Raw genomic sequence first — 20,430 nt, forward strand, 5'->3', positions numbered from 1 at the left:
TGTTATTTATGTTTCTAGTGACAAGCCCTGGGACAGATCTCAGTCAGTGTAAACCAATTTTGACGTCACGATGATGAGAGCGACTGTTATTCATGTTAGTAATTATAGGCCGTGAGACAGGTCTCAGTCAGTGTAAACCAATATTATCGTCACGATGATGAGAACGACTGTTATTCATGTTACTAGTGACACAGCCTAAGACAAGTCTCAGTCAATGAAAACGAATCTTTACGTCACGATGATGAATGCGACTGTTATTCATGTTACTCGTTACGGTAAGAGAACAGGTCTCAGTCAATGTAAACTAATTTTAATTTCATGATGATGAGAACGACTGTTATTCATGTTTCTAGAGATAGGCCCTTGATCAGGTACAGTCAATGTGAACCAATCTTTACGTCACAATGATCAGAACGACTGTTATTCCTGTTTCTAGTGACAGGCCCTGGAACAGGTCTCAGTCAATGTTAACCAATATTTACGTCACGGTGATGAGAACGATTGTTATTTATATTACTTGTGACTCTTTTTGAAACAGGTCTCAGTTAATATGAAACAATATTTACGTCACGATGATGAGAACGACTGCTATTCATGTTTTAAAAGACTGGCTCTGGAACAGGTTTCTGTCAGTATAAACCAATCTTGACGTCACCATGATGAGAGCGACTGTTATTCATGTTACTAGTGACGATAAAAGAACAGAGCTCAGTCAATGTAAACTAACTTTAATTTCATGATGATGAAAACGACTGTTATTAATGTTTCTAGTGATTGGCCCTGCAACAGTTCTCAGTCAATGTAAACCAATCTTTACGTCACGATGATGAGAACGACTGTTATTCGTGTTTCTAGTGACAGGCCCTGAAAGAGGTCTCAGTCAATATCAACCAATATTCACGTCACGATGATGAGAACGACTGTTATTTATTTTACTTATGACTTGCTTTGAAACAGGTCTCAGACATTGTAAACTAATCTTAACGTCACGATGATGAGTACGACTATTATTCATGTTTCTAGTGACAGGCTCTGGAACTGGTGTCAGTCTATGTAAACCAATCTTAACTATACGATGATGAGAACGACTTCTATTGATGTTACTAGTGAAAGTCTTTAAAAAGGTATCAATCAATGTAAACCAATCTAAACGTCAAAATGATGAGAACGACTGTTATTCATGTTTTTTGTGACAGGCTCTGTGACATGTCTCAGTAAATGTAAACCAATATTTACGTCACGATTATGAAAGCGACTGATATTCATGTCACTAGTGAAAGACCCTGAGACAGGTCTCAGTCAGTGTAAACCAAATTTTACGTTACGATGATGAGAACGACTGTTATTCATGTTTCTATTGACGTGCCCTTGAACAGGTCTCAGTCAAAGTAAACCAATCTTACCGTCACGATGATGAGAACGACTGTTATATACGTTTCTAATGAGAGGTCCTATAACAGGTCTTTGTTAATATAAACCAATCTTAACGTCACGATGATGTGAACGACTGTTATTCATGTTTCTAGTGACAGACCCTGGAACAGGTCTCAGTCAATGTAAACCAATCTTAACTTCACGATGATGAGATTGACTGCTATTCATTATACTAGTGACAGGCTTTAAAAAAGGTCTGAGTCAATGTAAACCAATCTTAACGTCACGATGATGAGAACGACTGTTATTCATGTTTCTACTGACGGGCCCTTGAACAGGTCTCAGTCAAAGTAAACCAATCTTACCGTCACGATGATGAGAACGACTGTTATATACGTTTCTAATGAGAGGCCTTATAACAGGTCTTTGTTAATATAAACCAATCTTAACGTCACGATGATCAGAACGACTGTTATTCATGTTTCTAGTGACAGGCTCTGTGACATGTCTCAATAAATGTAAACCAATAATTACGTCATGATTATAAAAGCGACTGATATTCATGTTACTATTGAAAGACCCTGAGAGAGGTCTCATTCAGTGTAAACCAATCTTTACGTCACGATGATGAGAGCGACTGTTATTCATATTACTAGTTATAGGCCCTGGGACAGGTCTCAGTCATAGTAAGCTAATCTTAACGTCACGATGATGAGTACGACTGTTATTCATGTTTCTAGTGACAGGCCCTGGAACAGGACTCAGTCAATGTAAACCAATCTTAACGTCACGATAATGACAACGACTGTTATTCATGTTTCTAGTGACAGGCCCTGGAACAGGACTCAGTCAATGTAAACCAATCTAAACGTCAAGATGATGAGAACGACTGTTATTCATGTTACTAGTGACAGGCCCTGGAACAGGTCTCAGTCAATGTAAACCAATCTTAACGTCACGATATTGAGAACGACTGCTATTCATGTTTCTTGTGACTGGCTTTGGAACAGGTCTCAGTCAATTTAAACTAATTTTAACCTCACGATGATAAGAACGACTGTTATTCATATTGCTAGTGACTGTCTTTCAAACAGGTCTCAGTCACTGTAAACCAATCTTTCGTCACGATGATGAGAACGACTGTTATTCATATTTCTATTGACAGTCCCTGGAACAGTTCTCAGTCAATGTAAACCAAACTTTACGTCACTATGATCAGAATGATTGTTATTCATGTTTCTAGTGACAAGCCCTAAAGCAGGTCTCCGTCAATATAAACCAATTTTTACGTCACGATGATGAGAACGACTGTTATCCATATTTCTAGTAATGGGCCCTGGGACAGGTCTCAGTCAATGTATACCAATCTTAACGTCACGATGATTAGAACGACTATTATTCATGTTTCTAGTGACAGGCCCTGAAACAGGTTTCAGTCAATGTAAACCAATCTTAACTTCACGATGATGAGAATGACTGCTATTCATGTTACTAGTGACAGGCTTTAAAAAAGGTCTGAGTCAATGTAAACCAATATTTACGTCACGATGATTAGAGCGACTGTTATTCATGTTACTAGTGATAGGCGATGGGACAAGTCTCATTCAATTTAAACCAACTTAACATCACGATGATGAGTACGACTGTTATTCATGTTTCTAGTGACAGGCCCTGGAACAGGACTCAGTCAATGTAAACCAATCTTAACGTCACGATAATGACAACGACTGTTATTCATGTTTCTAGTGACAGGCCCTGGAACAGGTCTCTGTCAATGTAAACCAATCTTTACGTCACGATTATGAGAGTGTGTTTTATTCATGTTACTAGTTATAGGTCCTTAGACAGGTCTCAGTCAGTGTAAACCACTCTTTACGTCACGATGATGTACGCGACAGTTATTCATGTTATTAGTGACGCCAAGAGAACAGTTCTCAGTCGATATAAACTAATTTAATTTCATGAAGATGAAAACGACTGTTATTCATGTTTCTAGTGACTGGCTCTGGAACAGGTTTTAGTCAATGTAAACAAATATTTACATCACGATGATAAGAGCGACTGTTATTCATGTTTCTAGTGACAGGTCTCAGTCAATGTAAACCAATCTTTACGTCACGATTATGAGAGTGTGTGTTATTCATGTTACTAGTGATAGGCCCTGGGACAGGTTTCGGTCAATATAAACCAATCATAACTTCACGATGATGAGAACGACTGCTATTTATGTTACTAGTGACAGGCTTTAAAAAAGGTCTCAGTCAAGTTATACCAATTTTACGTCACGATTATGAGAGTGTGTGCTATTCATGTTACTAGTAACATGCCCTTGAACAGGTCTCAGTCAATGTAAACCAATCGTTTCGTTACGATGATAAGAACAACTGTTATTCATGTTTCTAGTGACTGGTTCTGGAACAGGTTTCAGTCAATGTAAACCAATATTTATATCACGATGAAGAGAGCGACTGATATTCTTGTTTCTAGTGACAAGCTTTAAAGCAGGTCTCAGTCAATTTAAACCAATCTTTACGTCACGATGATGAGAGTGACTGTTATTCATGTTACTAGTGACGGTAAGAGAACAGGTCTCAGTCAATGTAAACCAATCTTTACGTCACGATGATGAGAACGACTGTTATTCATGTTACTAGTGACAGGCTTTGGAATAGGTCTCAGTCAATGTAAACCAGTCTTAACTGTCACAAATATTATAGCAATCTTCAGAAACAAAAAGCTGTTAAAATGAAAACAGTTACGAATTTTTAATTTTTAATTTTCACAAGGGAACGTACTTTGTATTTAGTAACATATCTATTCTATATCGTGGTGTGGTTTTTGTCTTAATTATGACAGCTCTTGATGTTCAAGTCCTTGAAAGTTTGTTTGTTTGTTTTTTGGAATTTCGCACAAAGCTACTCGAGGGCTATCTCTGCTAGTCGTCCCTAATTTAGCAGTGTAAGACTAGAGGGAAGGCAGCTAGTCATCACCACCCACCGCCAACTCTTGGGCTACTTTTTTTCCAACGAATAGTGGGATTGACCGTCACATTATAACGCCCCCACGGCTGGGAGGGCGAGCATGTTTGGCGCGACTCGGGCGCGAACTCGCGACTCTCAGATTACGAAGCGCACGCCTTAACGCGCTTGGTCATGCCAGGCCTCTCCTTGAAAGTTCTTTACGTTATGTTTGTTTGTTTTAAAGGAAAGCCAAGCCACATTGTGTTATATACTATGTCCACGGGGAACTAAACAACAGATTTTAGTATTGTAAGCCTATCAACTTTCTACTATCCCAACGGGAGACAGTCTTCACGGACCCGACCATTAATGATATGTGTTCGTATTCTACATATTGGTTAGATGAAATATCGGGGTCTTAAGAATATAAAATTATGTTATTTAAAAGTAGGAAAGAAAACTGAAAGTAATATGACGATGTTGGCGAAGTTACGACAAGACTTTAGGGAACATAGTTCCATTTATTTTTTGTAAAAAAGTAAAGAGCGCAATACTGCTTGAGAATTAAAGCATAAGACCAACATGTAACGTTTATTTGTTTTTAGAATTTCGTGCAAAGCAAAGCGAAGGCTGTTTGCACTAGCCGTCCCTAATTTATTAGTGTAAAACTAGAGGGAAGTCATCTGCTCGTCCCCTCCCACCGCTAACTCTTGGACTACGCTTTTACTAACGAAAAGTGCGATTGACCGTACCATTAATACTGTAACAATTGGAGAGGACAATTAGACAATTCTGTAATTCGTTACGAAACCACGTAATCACCAATAAAGATTAATAATATCACGAAGTTTTAAATAAATTTAAGGAAATGTAAAAATATTATAGGTGAAAACTGTGGTTCTTAGCGGCTCCTAGTGAGAAATACACGCGAAAACTCCTATTTAGCATTAACTACTAAGTAAAGTCAATATTATAATAATAATATGTAACTAAAATTATTTTAACTTAATAAGCAAATAACAGTCTTAATTTCCAATTAGTTTGCATACAGTATTCTTTGTTCAGGAGAGGCTGTTGAATAAAAACTAGCTTAGAACGAGTACTAAATTTTTAATTAGTTTAAATAGTTTTTTCGCACCAAACATGCTCGCCCTTTCAGCAGAGGGGGCGTTATTATATGACGTTCAATTCCACTTTTCATTGTTAAAAGAATGGCCCGAGTGTTGACGGTGGATGATGATGACTAGCTGCCTTCCATGTAGTCTTACACTGCTAAATTAGGGACGGTTAGCTCAGATAGCCCTCGTGCAGCTTTGTGCGAAATTCAAAGACAATTAAATAGTTTTCATTCAGTATCGTTTTTCAGGTAGGTTAGTTTAACAGAAACTAACTACAGAACAAATAATTTATGTTTTCGGGTAATACAAAAGTACATTGCGTGAACTTGTATTGTGTAGCCGTAACATAAATTCTCGTGTAACACACTGCTCTTTTACGTCTCCCCTAGCTTAACTATGAGAACAACCGATTAGATCACGTGGGCTGTTACGGCTTTGCGAGATAGGAGGGTCACTGGTAGCTTGTTTTTCCTACGTAGACTTTCATGCATCTCTCACAAGAAGACTCCCGATTCATTTATTTGAACTCAAAAGTAAGACGATAATACGCTAACAGTTCGTTTTGGTCTATTTTGTTCATCATAAGCTTTCACCAACAGAACATCAGAAGACTGTAGATCGGTTTGATACAAAAGCATAGGACGAGAAGAAAGGTAAGCTTGCCTGCTAACTGTTGGTATATAAAGATGCTATTTTGATCGCTGAACGGTTACCACGAAACACGAATTTGTTTCCATGACAACGTTTCATTTTCATGTCGCAAATGAATCTCACATATATGCCAACTTCTTCAAAAAACTCTGTAAATAGCAGAGAGTATTTTTAATGTCAGAACAGCCGAGAATGCTCACGCAGCGTTTTGGAAGCTAACAACAACTAGTGAAAAGAAACGTGCTATAAAAGCTACTGCACAGCCCCGCCCTGAATATTTGATTAAAGATTAATACCGTCTTTTTACCGCGACGTATCTAAGTAACAGTAAGCAGCTTAGATAACCACCTTAAATTAGAGAAACACAAAATACTGAAGGACGTGTCAATAATTCTAAAGCGAAAGATCTAATAAACGTTTATGAAATACCTGGTAAAAACGGGTTATAGCAACAAATTCGTACGGTGTTAGCATGTTTTGAGATTCAGATAAATTCTGCAGTTTTACCCCTTGTAACTCGTGTCTTTTGAAACTTATTTGCCAATTTGTAAACTGAATTTAACACAATAATCTTATGAGAGTTAAAAAATAATTATCGTTAATAAAATTTCATCAAAGATTAACCGCATATGAAACATTTCCGAATAAAACTTTCATAAATATCTAATCCGTATTCTGACATGTGTTGTAAATTTGAACTACTGGCCAGGGAAAAGCAACTGCTCAGAAGCACCCTACCATCTATCCTCCATGCTAAGAGATTGATTGTGACTCTTATAACGCACATACAGCGGGGAACGTTACGTGTTGTCTCACACATTGTAAACTTGACTCACTTCTTCCAAACTTCAGAGTTCTACCACAGAGGGAGTTTGCGTCCTCAGAGTTTGTTAGCCATCAAAATTATGCGAGACTTGAAGCATTATCTCTAATCTGCTGTTATCGAACATCGGATGTTGAAGAGGGATTTTATTTGGAAGAATTTATTCTGATTTTATTGTGTATATAGCTTGGTTAAAAAAACTAAATATTCTAAACTTTATTTTTGTAATTAAATATCCTCAGATACAATCAGATTACTAAGCAAATAATAACTTAAAAAACTTGCTCTGGTTATAATTTTCTTTAAATATAAGTTTTGTTTCGCCACTTATACGCTTTCATCTTAAAATTACGATTTGATTTGAATATAGATAAATGTTAATTACCTTAGATGGTTTTACTTTGTCAAAGTTGGTTGTATTCTTTGTAAAGAGATATTTTATAACAAACCTTTGTTTGAAGAATGGTTACAGTGAATTCAAATTAGAATTCATAAACTAGTAGACCCGTATTCAAAGTTACTTCCTGCGAAAGCCATAAAAGTTTACTTTCCACAGTGAACTGAACGTAAGTTAACAGTTAATATGTAAAGCTAAAAAATTTCCTATCTAAAATAATAAATGAGCTTACGTTAGTGAAACTCATATTTAATCATTCGCATTTTATAAAACATCATAAGAGTTAAAAGACATATAATGCAAAATAGGAGTTAAAAATATACAATACAAGATAGGAATTAAAATATGCAATACAAAATGGGAGTTAAAATATACAATACAAGATAGGAATTAAAATATGCAATACAAAAGGGAATTAAAATATACAATACAAAATATGAATTAAAAATACAATACAAAATGGGAGTTAAAATATACAATACAATATATGAGTTAAAAATATACAATACAAGATAGGAATTAAAATATGCAATACAAAATGGGAGTTAAAATATACAATACAAAATATGAATTAAAAATACAATACAAAATGGGAATTAAAATATACAATACAATATATGAGTTAAAAACATACGATACCAAATGAGAGTTAAAATGTACAATATAATATATGAGTTAAAAATATACAATACAAAATGTTACGTGGGTGAGGTGTGGATAGTAATATTGGATTGTTCTTCTTTGTTCATGATCAATTGTAAATTAAGTTCTAATTCGTTTTTCTTCATTTCTGATGAATAAACTATATTATAACTAGTTTTTTACTTGTTCCCACTTTAGCTAAGCTAAATTCTAACTCGCTTTTCTTTGTACCTGATCAACCATAAACTGAACTATTCTTCTTGGTTTCCCATCAATGTAAAAGAGTTTTAATTAATTTTGCTTTCTTGGATAATCGTAAATTAAATTATTATGAATCGTAAACGAATTTTTAACTTTTTCTTTACTCCTAGTTATCCTGAATCGAAAATCCAACTTTATGTACTTTATAGTTTTAGCTGAAATAACTAATCTGAGCTTGTATTGTTTATTTCGGTCTCTACAGTTGGGTGTTGTCTAATTTTTCAGGGTGTCTCATTACAAATGATTTATTGCTTATCGATTATATTTAACAAGCAGTAAGTTAATCGTTTATGTTATTTTGTACAAAATTTCGCGTCTTGTAACTTTTTGTCTCTACCACACCTCACCCCTGTCTCACTTTTACCTCTGTGAACTTATAATACTAAAATCCCATTTTACGACCTGCAATCTACAGGGCGAAGACAGCTCTTTGTGTAGCTCTGTGTGTTTAGCGAGAAATAAAATATTTTTTCTTACATTCAACGCAATAAAGATATTTCATTTCTAATTGATTAAACTGTACTTTCTTTATATATCCACATGTGCAAAACAATTACATATATTATTGTTTAGTTCCTTTGGAGGCACGCGAGTTATAGGACCAGTTTTAAACTAAGGATTTAGATCTGAAAACAACAGCCCCCCGATAGTACAGCAGTATGTCTCCGGATTTACAACGCTAAAATCAGGGGTTCGATTCCCCTCCGTGGGCTGAGCAGATAGCCCTTTGTGGCTTTGCTATAAGAAAATACAATACAAACTGAAAACAACAAGAAAGGCAACCAACCAATATCTGCGGTCTAATCTGTTACTCTTATTCAACTATAGGAAATGACTGCTACTTTTATAGCGCGTCCACTGGTAAAAGAGTAAAGCGATTTCAGCGACATATACGGGTTTCAACCTTGGACCTTCTGACCAGTATGCCACGCACGACTCAGTAATATAATTGTAGTCAGGAGTGAATGCTATTTCTATTAATTTCTATCTATAATGTCTTATACAACTAATATATCATCTAATTAACATTGATTTTCAATAATCAGAATAGAAATAGATAATAAAGACATTAACAAATAATGCTATCCGAATTTTATATATCTATAACTAGAATATATATTGATTTAATTTTCACATGCTGTATTGAAGCGATAGGTTGTACAGTCTAGTAAATAAATTGTCAAAAGGGTGCTGTTTCTTTTTCTTAGAAATGAACAAAGGATCCCTTTGAAACGTGTACAGAATGTAAACATTTACGAAAATAATACTCTAGAATACCATCCAAAAAAGGTTTAAAAACAGCTCTACACGAGTCTGTTAATATCAGTTACACCTTATGTAAACTAACAGTTAGTTCTGAGTATCTCGGGAGCGAATTATTTGTAATGTTTATTAATAATTGGTTTTTGTTCATCGACTTTCAACCTGAGTCGCAAATAAATCCCATGGGACCCGTAGCACAAAATTAATGGGGACAAAATTAATGGGGACCCTCATTGATGTTAAATATTATGGGATCATCTAACCAAGTTACTAACTGATATTAGAGACAGATAACTTTGCCATTAAAAACAAAACAATGTTGTCAATCGTCCAATGACAATGAAATTAAATAGTCAGTAAAACGTAATCGTTCGCCATTGGTTGGGTCCACAAACTGCGTCACATCTAGTAATTTCATGTTTTTATTTGTTACATCGTTTATTGAAAGGAATTGACCTAAATTTTAATGTAATCACTTATTTTTTATGGAAATTACATTTTTGACCTCAACGTGAATTGGTGTGGCTAATCACAAAATAATTACAAATTTGATGGTAATTTTGGTGTTGTTTTTTGTGTTGTTTTGCACTATTTCGTATCATTTATTATTTGTCCTGAGATGTAACAACGGTTATGGTTCGCGACTCGCAATCCCTGTCACCGAAAATGCTTGTCCTTAGAGTTGTATGTTTGTTAATATGTGAAGGTCAATCCCACTATTTATTGGTACAAGATTAGCCAAGGAGTAGACTGTGGGCGGTGTTGACTGTCTTCCCTCTGATATAGCTTGCTAAATTAGGGACAGGTTGCACAAACATCCCTCTAACAGGTTTGTGTGAAATTCAAACCAACCTTACTTACTATTAAGATGCTGTTATTAAAAAGTAATTGATTCACGAGAAATTTGATATATAATTTAGAAAAAAGAGTTTAAACATTCCATGGGAATATATTTACATAACAACTCCCTCAGCAGTTCTAGTGTCCTGTCAACGTTTTTACCAATTTTCACTTTGTTTTCTAAGTTTTATAATCGTACAAGTGTACTTTCACTTTCCATATATGATACGACGATACTCGTTTATTTTCGTAATGTGTTTGAGTATCGTAAGAGAAGAACATAAGTGAATCAATGCATAAGAAGTAGAACAGCGCTTCCCGTGTTTTTTGTTTTGTTTTTCTTAAATTTCGCGCGAAGCTACACCAGAGCTATCTGCGCGAGCCGTCCCTAATTTAGCAGTGTAAGACCAGAGGGAAGACAGCTAGTCATCACCACCCACTGCCAGCTCTTGGGCTAACATTTACCAACGAATAGTGGGATTGACCGTAACATTATAACCCCCTACGGCTGAAAAGACGAGCAAGTTTAGTGCGACGGGGACTTAAACTTGCGACCCTCATATTACGAGTCGAACGCCTTAACCACCTGGCCATGCTGGGCCCGCTTCCCATGAAATCCATGTATAAGATGTTCGTAACCTTGAATTTGAAAAGCCTATAACAGGTTGATGTTCCCTTTTTTAATCATTTTTTTGTGCGTTAGTTATAGTTTTGTAATTTTATCGTTTAAAAATTGCTTTAGCTTAAAGCTGACTCTCAACTACCGTGTTACTAGTTAGATTAAATAGGCCAACATACACAGGCGAATGCAACATGTCTCCGCCATGCAATTCCAATACGGCCAATTTTGGTAACAGAAAACTCGAAAACTGTCTTTATCACTGCTTAGGACCTGCAAGAAGATTTCTTGTAATTGTAAGTTGTGTGACATACACACGAATTGATTTCTTGTAATTGTAAGTTGTGTGACACACACGAGTTGATTTCTTGTAATTGTAAGTTGTGTGACACACACGAGTTGATTTCTTGTAACTGTAAGTTGTATGACATACACACGAGCTGATTTCTTGTAACTGTAAGTTGTGTGACATACACACGAATTGTTTTTTTAAAAAAACTGTGCTTTCCTTGATAAAAAAAAATGAGCAAAAAATAAAATTACAAAATTGGCTATATCTCTATTTATGACCTGGAAATAATATCTTTATATTAAATATCACGTAAACCGGCCGAAACAAGACCAAGAAATGGACTAAAACCCCTAAAATGATGGGTTTATTTAACCTTTTAACCCAAAAAATGAGCATATACAACATTTTTATATGTATATCTAAGGGGATATCTGTAAGAAGTATCTTTATAATAATTTCCATGTAAAAGTACAAGGAAGAAATTAAGAAACATTCCAAAATTTATGTTTTGGTGGCTTCTAGACCCCGTGTAATTAGTAAAGATGACAAGTCCAGCATTTCTGTTAGTCAGTGTTTGGCACCTTAGGAAAAGTATTTGTGTACCAAATCCGATGTAAATTAGTCGAAATACGGGCAAGTAATTGACCCCAAAATTACGCTTTTAAATGAATGAATTCTGCCCCTTAGAAAGACTCAAAATGGGCACATCTGTCTCTTTTGTGTCATTGTATTGGGAGCATAAAAATTTATATACGTGCCATTTTCACTTTGATTGTATTAAATATGGCCGTAAAGGAGACCAAATACGCAAAATATATAAAAGGTCTGAATAAAAAAATAACAAAGTTGTCTAGACGTATTGGACCAAGATGTAATTATTCCAAGTTTCAAGTTAATGAAAGAAGGAATGGTGGTTGATTGAAAAGTGTTTGGACAAAGACGAAACAAGAGAAGAACGTTTGCGGAGATATAATAAAGGCACAGCATGGCCAGGTGGTTTGGACACTTGACTTGTAATCTTAGGGTCGCGGAATCGAATCCCCGTCACACCAAACATGCTCGCCCTTTCAGTCATGGGAGCGTTATAATGTGACGGTCAATTCCACTAATTGCTTGTAAAAGAGTTGCCCAAGAGTTGGCGGTTGGTGGTGATGACTAGCTGCCTTCACTGTAGTCTTACACTGTTAAATTAGGGACGACTATCACAGATAGCCCTCGTGTACCTTTGCGCAAAATTCGAAACAAACAGACATAATACGTGACTGTTTTTATTGGTTTACTTACATTTTTATTTTCTATACTTCTGCTATTGTTGTTATTGTTTTGAATTAAGCACAAAGCTACACAATGAGCTATCTGTGCTCTGCCCACCACTGGTATCGAAACCCGGTTTTAGCGTTGTAAGTCCGCAAAAATACCGCTGAGCCATTGGGTGGCACCCCTACTTCTGACTTGTTTCATGATGTTTAAGTTAAATAGCGTTTTATGTCTTTCTGGTAACTGATTAAGATGGAACACTACGATGAAAGTCTGTGTGAGATTATAGATTCCCGCTCTTCTGTTCTTATCGACATAATTTACCAACGTTTACTCTGTATATATAGCGGAAAATATGGAATATCCCGATCGTTTCATGATAATTCAACTTGATTTTAGGACAAAACGCAATTTACTTAGCATCTCTTTACAGACTCAACCATTGTAATAATTTTTCGCCTCGCTAGTTATTTTTTCCTTTGTTGGTAACCACGAAGCTACATAATTTATTATATCTGTTGCGCCTACCACTGGTTTCGAAAGCTGGTATCTAATAATATCAGCTTTTTAACATAACGCTCAACCACTAGGAAACATCTTGCTAGAGATTCGATCATTTTAATAATATGACATCTCTTTAAATATTCTATCCTTTTAATTATTTGACACTTGTTTAGAGACTTTCTAAATCTGTCTCAAGAGACTACCTGAAAGCTTCCAACACATGATTTTCTTATAATTATTCTGTTGTTTATAAAGTCTTTTTTTTAAATTAGTCACAGATAAGTTTACAAAATATATTTTATAGTGTAATATAATTCTTGATTAATTACAAAATCTTAATAAATACACTTTCTTTTCTGCTTACTACGTTTCTTAAGTACATACGAATTAGATCATTTTAGCGAGAATAATTTTTATTATTAAGACATACAGGCCTTACCTACGTGATTAGATCATTTCAGCAAAAATGATTTTTATTATTAAGACATACAGTAAAAGGCCTTACCTACGTGTTCCGTATGGATTAATTATTATGGTCCATATATTTTTATGGTTTCTTTTTTGTTAATTCATCAATTTAATTACTTTTATATTGTCCTTATTTGTTTTCAATACAATATTGGGCCGGGCGTGAACAAGTGGTTATCATGTCCGGAATGTGACACTGAAAATACCAAACATAAAAAAGGATAAAACGTGATCTGCATTATCCTGTTACGGTCAATCCCACTATTCTATTAGAGTAAACCTGGAGATGGCTGTGAGTGGTGTTGACTTGTTGCTTTCCATGAAATATATCATTTATAAATTAAGGGCTAATGTTAGAAAGCCCTCGTGTAGCTTTGCACGAAATTCAAAAAACAAACCAAAATCTATGTTTGTGAGAACTAATAATAACCTCAACTTTTGCTACTTGTATGGGTGTGTTTTCTTACAGCAAAACCATGTGGGGCTATCTGCTGAGTCCATCACGGGGAATGGAACCCTAATTTTGGGGTTATAAGTCCATAGACTTACCACTGTACCAGCGAAAGGAACTTCCATTGTATTGTACTACGAAAGTATAGCATGTTATAGGATTTGTTTAAAGAGCTATATTTTTGTCATTAGCTACTTTGGAACCCTAAAACTTTAAACTGTGGTTTTAAACGCGTGGTGGTCGATAATACCTTGTAAAGGATAGCATTATTTAAAAGGTAAAATAATAAAATAAATGCATTTTAAATGAGACGTTATCACTACAAATATCTTAAGCATGGATTTAACAACGTTATCAGTACACGATCAAACGACCAAACAATATTTTGAAATTCAATTCTTGAAACGCAGTTGAACAGAAACAGCATGTATTAGAGTAAGAGTCGATGATGAATCGTTCTAAACGATTGCTAATTATATGATAAAAATACTGTAATCGAAGTCCCTGCATTCACTACAAGACAACGTATGCAATTGTATACGTTATTCAACGAAAACCTAAAACCGTTCGTGATTCACGTAATAAGAATCTAACGACGCGTGTGCAAGGTACACTACAATAGAGTCAGGGTTAACGTAAGGGCTAGATGAAATGTTCGGCGAGGGTCATTTGGATACCCTGTGTCTTTACAGAAGTTTCCACCGCGATAATTATTTAACAATAGGCCTTCAATCAAATTCACGATTGTAGACTTCAGCCATGTGCAGATTTGTGTCATTGTCATTAACCTGTTGACTGCCAAGTATTTCGGCTGCTACGGCAACTCCGAACCAAGTTCAAAATACTTGCTTGTCACGGCATAAAGCACTGTCGTTTTGTACAAATTGCGAGTCGATTGTTATCGCAATGGCAAGATATCAGACGGGCGCCTATTCGTATTTACATAATAATTATAAGGGAACTCTTGCTTATATGATACTGGAGAAACTTTTTATTACGTAATTTCCAGCCCCCAACTTCGCGAAATTTTCATCCTGTGGGAATATAGATTTGCAATAGGAGTCACAATTTTTTCGCTTCCGGTAACGGAGAACTTTTTCTCCATTATCCACATGCACATATGACGTCATGAATACGTCACGCGTGAATCTAATACACTGGCGCCACAGGTAATCGGCTAGTTTATATAGCAAGTATATTTCTTTGATTGTTCGTAATTCAGACGCGTTTATACGTAAATATAATGCTAACTGACAGAGTAAAGCCGTCCAGTGTACAGTGACATATCTGTGGACTAACAACGTTAGAAACGGGGTTTTGATACCCGTGGTGGACAAAAACATAATTATAAGATCTGAAATGCCCTTATCCACATTGTCATTTTTACAAAATTCACAGCAGAATTAATAGTAGTACCTGTTTATCTTCATGTTATGGATTCTTGTAAAAGATACACATTATATCGACTAGTTACATTCAGATAATGGTTTGAACACCGTTCTGTTGTTGGGAAAATGCTGACGCATGTTGACGACTGACGGTTAATGAAAATTCTCTTGATAAACAGAGAATGAAAATTTCAGACAATTCACGCAACGTCTATCCGTGTTGTTACGACTGATAAAATATGCCATTAAGTTCTAAATGTTTCAGTCATTTTTATCGATTTTTCAAAGAATACAATGAGTGATGCTAAAACTTCACAGAGATTTCTATATTTCCAAAGATGTCAATGGTCAAACGATGCCTATTTCACGGTCTATGAAAGGAAGTGGAAATAATATTACTTTACCAAAATTATAAATCTTACAAACCTCATCTGCAAATTTCATTGAAATGTTTTTAAAGATGATTCTGTAAGCGTTTTCTTGAAGCATAATTTTCTTATGGTGTCATTTTGAAGACACTGCTTTCTGTCACTAAGATGCGTTGAAAACACAACACTCTGTAACTAAGTTGTGTTGAAGACACTGCTTTCTATAACTAATGTGTAGTGAAGTCACATCTTTCTGTAACTAAGATGCGTTGAAGTCACATCTTTCTGTAACTAAGTTGTGTTGAAGTCACATCTTTCTGTAACTAAGATGCGTTGAAGTCACATCTTTCTGTAACTAAGTTGTTTAGTGAAGTCACATCTTTCTGTAACTAAGATGCGTTGAAGTCACATCTTTCTGTAACTTAGTTGTGTTGAAGTCACATCTTTTGTAAGTAAGTTGTGTTGAAGACACTGCTTTCTATAACTAATGTGTAGTGAAGTAACATCTTTCTGTAACTAAGTTGTGTTGAAGACATTGTTTTCTGTAACTCAGGTGTGTTAAAAATTGCTATCTGTAACTAAGTTGTGTTGAAGTAAGGTGTGTTGAAGACACTGCTTTATGTGACAAAGATGTGTTGAAGACACTGCTTTATGTGACAAAGATGTGTTGAAGACACTGCTATCGGTAACTAAGTTGTGTTGAAGACACAGCTTTCTGTAACTAAGGTGCTGTGAAGACACTGTTTTCTGTTACTAAGTTGTGTTGAAGACACTGCTTTCTGTAATTAAGGTGTGTTAAATACACTGCTTTCTGTAACTTAGGTGTGTTGGAGATACTGCTTTCTGTAACTAAGGTGTGTTGAAGACACTGCTTTATGTGACTAAGATGTGTTGAAGACACTGCTATTGGTAACTAAGTTGTGTTGAAGAAACTGCTTTCTGTAACTAAGCTGTGTTGAAGACATAACATTCTGTATCTGTGGTGTGTCGAAGACACTGTTTTCTATAAATAAGGTGTGTTGAAGACACTGCTTTCTGTAACTAAGGTGTGTTGAAGAAACAGCTCTCTGTAACTGAGATATGTTGAAGACATTCATTTCCTAACTGACGTGCGCATGCATAGTGCTAACCTCCATAATCGTTTTATTCTCAGTTCAGAAAGTTATTATAGTCTGGTGATATGGTGCGTCCAGAAAGTGAAAAGGATGGAAATCTTTACCCGAGTAGAGAAGGTGTTGAACAAAAGTTATTCTTGTCTTCGGAAATATACAGAATAAGTTCCATCTAGTTGACCAAGTTATAATACATAAATACTGTTTAACACATCTAAGGAATGCTCGTTTAAGTGTTTATGTCAAGTATGGCCAGTCTTTTAAGTTATCTAATAGTTCTTAGCATGTTTTACTAAAAAAGATTTATAACTTGCCGAATATAATGTAAACCGTGCTCGTTTCTTGACCCCATTTGATTACCTGTTATTAAATTTTGATATATTCAAAGAAGTAACAAAAAACAATTGGACTATCATTATGATGTATGGAAGAATTGAAATACATTCGGTTTTCAGATCTGTTAATAGGCTTTGTTAGTGTACCAGAAATAATTACATTTCTGTTATACCCGTACAATTTTAATGGCGTGCCTGTTAAACCCCGTATTAATAATAATTTATATATATATATTAATAAATGTGCATACATACTATTTAGTCGCACAATAAATATTCATAATGAGTTTCTAAACATATATTAATGAGTATTGTATTCTTATAGTAATAACTCACAATTTTCGGGTGTGTAACAGAAAAATACCCAGAAATATAGCTGTGCAGAGTTCTGCACAAGCATGATGCCATATATTATAAACATACATTTTCAATATACTCTGTAGGTATAAGACTGAATTTATAGAGAACTGAAGCGAAACGGTAGGTTTTCTTCTCCAGTTGGAAAACCGTATGCCTTTTGATCTTTTTGTGTGCTTGGAATTAAGCACAAAGTTACATGATGGGCTATCTATACTCTGCTCACCACGAGTATTGAAACCCGGTTTTTAGTGGAGTCCGCAAACACACCGCTGGGCTACCGGGGGGGGGACGTCTTTTGATCTAAAAGTTTAAAATACAGAAGTAAAGGCATACATTTGCAGCACGTTGTATACGTTGGCTTTTAAACTTCCTTCCTTTGTCCTCATTTGAAAACCACGGAAGTAGAATCTGAACAAGAAAACAAATACTTTTTGGAAAAGGAAGTAGACATCCGCCATGGCCAGGTGGTTAGGGCGCTTAATCTGAGAGTCGCGGGTTCTAATCCCCATCACACCAAACATGCTAGTCCTTGCAAGCGTGAGGGCATAATAATTTGCGATTAATCCCATTATTCGTTGGTTTTGGACTCGGCCAAAAGTTAGCGGTGGGTGGTGATGATTAGCTGCCTTCCATCTAATCTTACAGCCTTAAATTAGGGACGGCTAGCGTGGATATCCCTCGTGTAGCTTTGCGCGAAATTCGAAAGGAAACAAACAAACAAAAAGAAAGTTAATGTTGTGATGACATTTGTGTCAGTACAGTGTTGTAGAATGTTAACTGGTAAACATCAGTACAGTGTTGTAGAATGTTAACTGGTAAACATCAGTACAGTGTTGTAGAATGTTAACTGGTAAACACAGAATAAAGTCAGTTCAACTGCGATTTAACCATTACATATATGGCAACTATTTTGTTTCCATTCGTTTTTGAAAGATGGAATTAGCCATATCTACATTTACTTCCTTTTTTGTAAAGTTTATTTTATTTTTCATTTTAAAGATGATCTTAGCGATACCTACACTCACTTCCCTTTTTGAAAAGTTTATTTTTCATTTTAAATATGGTATTAGCCATACCTACATTTACTTCCTTTTTTGTAAAGTTTATTTTTTCATTTTAAAGATGGTATAAGCCATACCAACATCTACTTCCTTTTTTGTAAAGTTTATTTTTTCATTTTAAAGATGGTATTAGCCATACCAACATTTACTTCCTTTTTTGTAAAGTTTATTTTTTCATTTTAAAGATAGTATTAGTCATACCAACATTTACTTCCTTTTTGAAAAGTTTATTTTTCATTTTGAAGATGATATTAGTCATACCAACATTTACTTCCTTTTTGAAAAGTTTATTTTTCATTTTGAAGATGATATTAGTCATACCAACATTTATTTCCTTCTCTGAAAAGTTTTTTATTTAGTTGTTTGCTTGATGTTGTTTTTTATACAATGTTTCAATAGACAAAGAATGGTTGTGTTTATAAACAGGTTTTAAATACAATACGGTTCAAAATGTAATATTTATTATTTATCTCTTATCGGCTGATAATTCCTATTTCAGTTTGTGCTTAAGATTTTTAAAGGAACACCAGAATTTTGTTAGAAAGCTAACTTCAAGAGGTAACTATAATATCGTTCACACTGGAATTATATTTTTTAAAAATTAGTGCTAGTTGTTAACAACACTTGAAAAGTGGATATTCCGTTTGAAAGTATGTCATCTCGGTGAAACTGGTTGACACTATTGTTTTGGTTTTTGAATTCACATGTAATAAAAAAGAAGAACAAGAACTTTTTACTATGATGTTTACAGACATTCTCAGAACGTATGTCATTATATAGATATTGTTTTAAAAGGAAACACTGTATCGTACTCTAAAGTTCTGATGACCTGTTGAAGAAATATTTATAATACCATTCGACGAACAATCCAAGCCATCCCTAATTAGGCAGTGGTACCACCTGCCTGGTATGTTTTATACATAAAGACTGTTCTACCACCACTGTTACAACAGTATATTTTGTATACAGATGTAGTTCTACCACCACTGTCACAACAGTATATTTTGTATACAGATGTAGTTCTAACATTACTTTTACAACAGTATATTTTATATACAGATGTAGTTCTAACACCACTTTTACAACAGTATATTTTATATACAGATGTAGTTCTGACGTTACTTTTACAACAGTATATTTTATATACAGATGTAGTTCTAACACCACTTTTACAACAGTATATTTTGTATACAGATGTAGTTCTAACACCACTTTTACAACAGTATATTTTATATACAGATGTACTTCTAACACCACTTTTACAACAGTATATTTTATATACAGATGTAGTTCTAGCGTTACTTTTATAATTGCATATTTTGTATACAGATGTAGTTCTAACACCACTTTTACAACAGTATATTTTATATACAGATGTAGTTCTAACGTTACTTTTACAACAGTATATTTTATATACAGATGTAGTTCTAACACCACTTTTACAACAGTATATTTTGTATACAGATGTACTTCTAACACCACTTTTACAACAGTATATTTTATATACAGATGTAGTTCTAACGTTACTTTTATAATTGTATATTTTGTATACAGATGTAGTTCTAACACCACTTTTACAACAGTATATTTTATATACAGATGTAGTTCTAACGTTACTTTTACAACAGTATATTTTATATACAGATGTAGTTCTAACACCACTTTTACAACAGTATATTTTGTATACAGATGTACTTCTAACACCACTTTTACAACAGTATATTTTGTATACAGATGTACTTCTAACACCACTTTTACAACAGTATATTTTATATACAGATGTAGTTCTAACACCACTGTTACAACAGTATATTTTATATACAGATGTAGTTCTAACACCACTGTTACAACAGTATATTTTATATACAGATGTAGTTCTAACGTTA

At 34.7% G+C, this 20,430-nt stretch overlaps 1 protein-coding gene across 2 annotated transcripts in view; it reads left to right on the plus strand.

Moving 5' to 3' along the window:
• The first annotated feature begins 5,854 nt into the window (after positions 1–5,854).
• The window catches only part of LOC143244171 (uncharacterized), a 47,360-nt gene continuing 32,784 nt past the window's right edge, over positions 5,855–20,430 (plus strand). Inside the window, exon 1 of one of the 2 annotated variants that reach the window (XM_076488367.1) lies at positions 5,855–6,105. The gene's annotated coding sequence lies outside the window, so the exon portion shown is untranslated. The remainder of the gene's footprint in view (positions 6,106–20,430) is intronic. The other variant, XM_076488387.1, reaches the window with a different exon arrangement.

This window comes from Tachypleus tridentatus, chromosome 1, assembly GCF_004210375.1.
Source record: "Tachypleus tridentatus isolate NWPU-2018 chromosome 1, ASM421037v1, whole genome shotgun sequence".
In the NCBI taxonomy this organism is placed as follows: domain Eukaryota; kingdom Metazoa; phylum Arthropoda; class Merostomata; order Xiphosura; family Limulidae; genus Tachypleus; species Tachypleus tridentatus.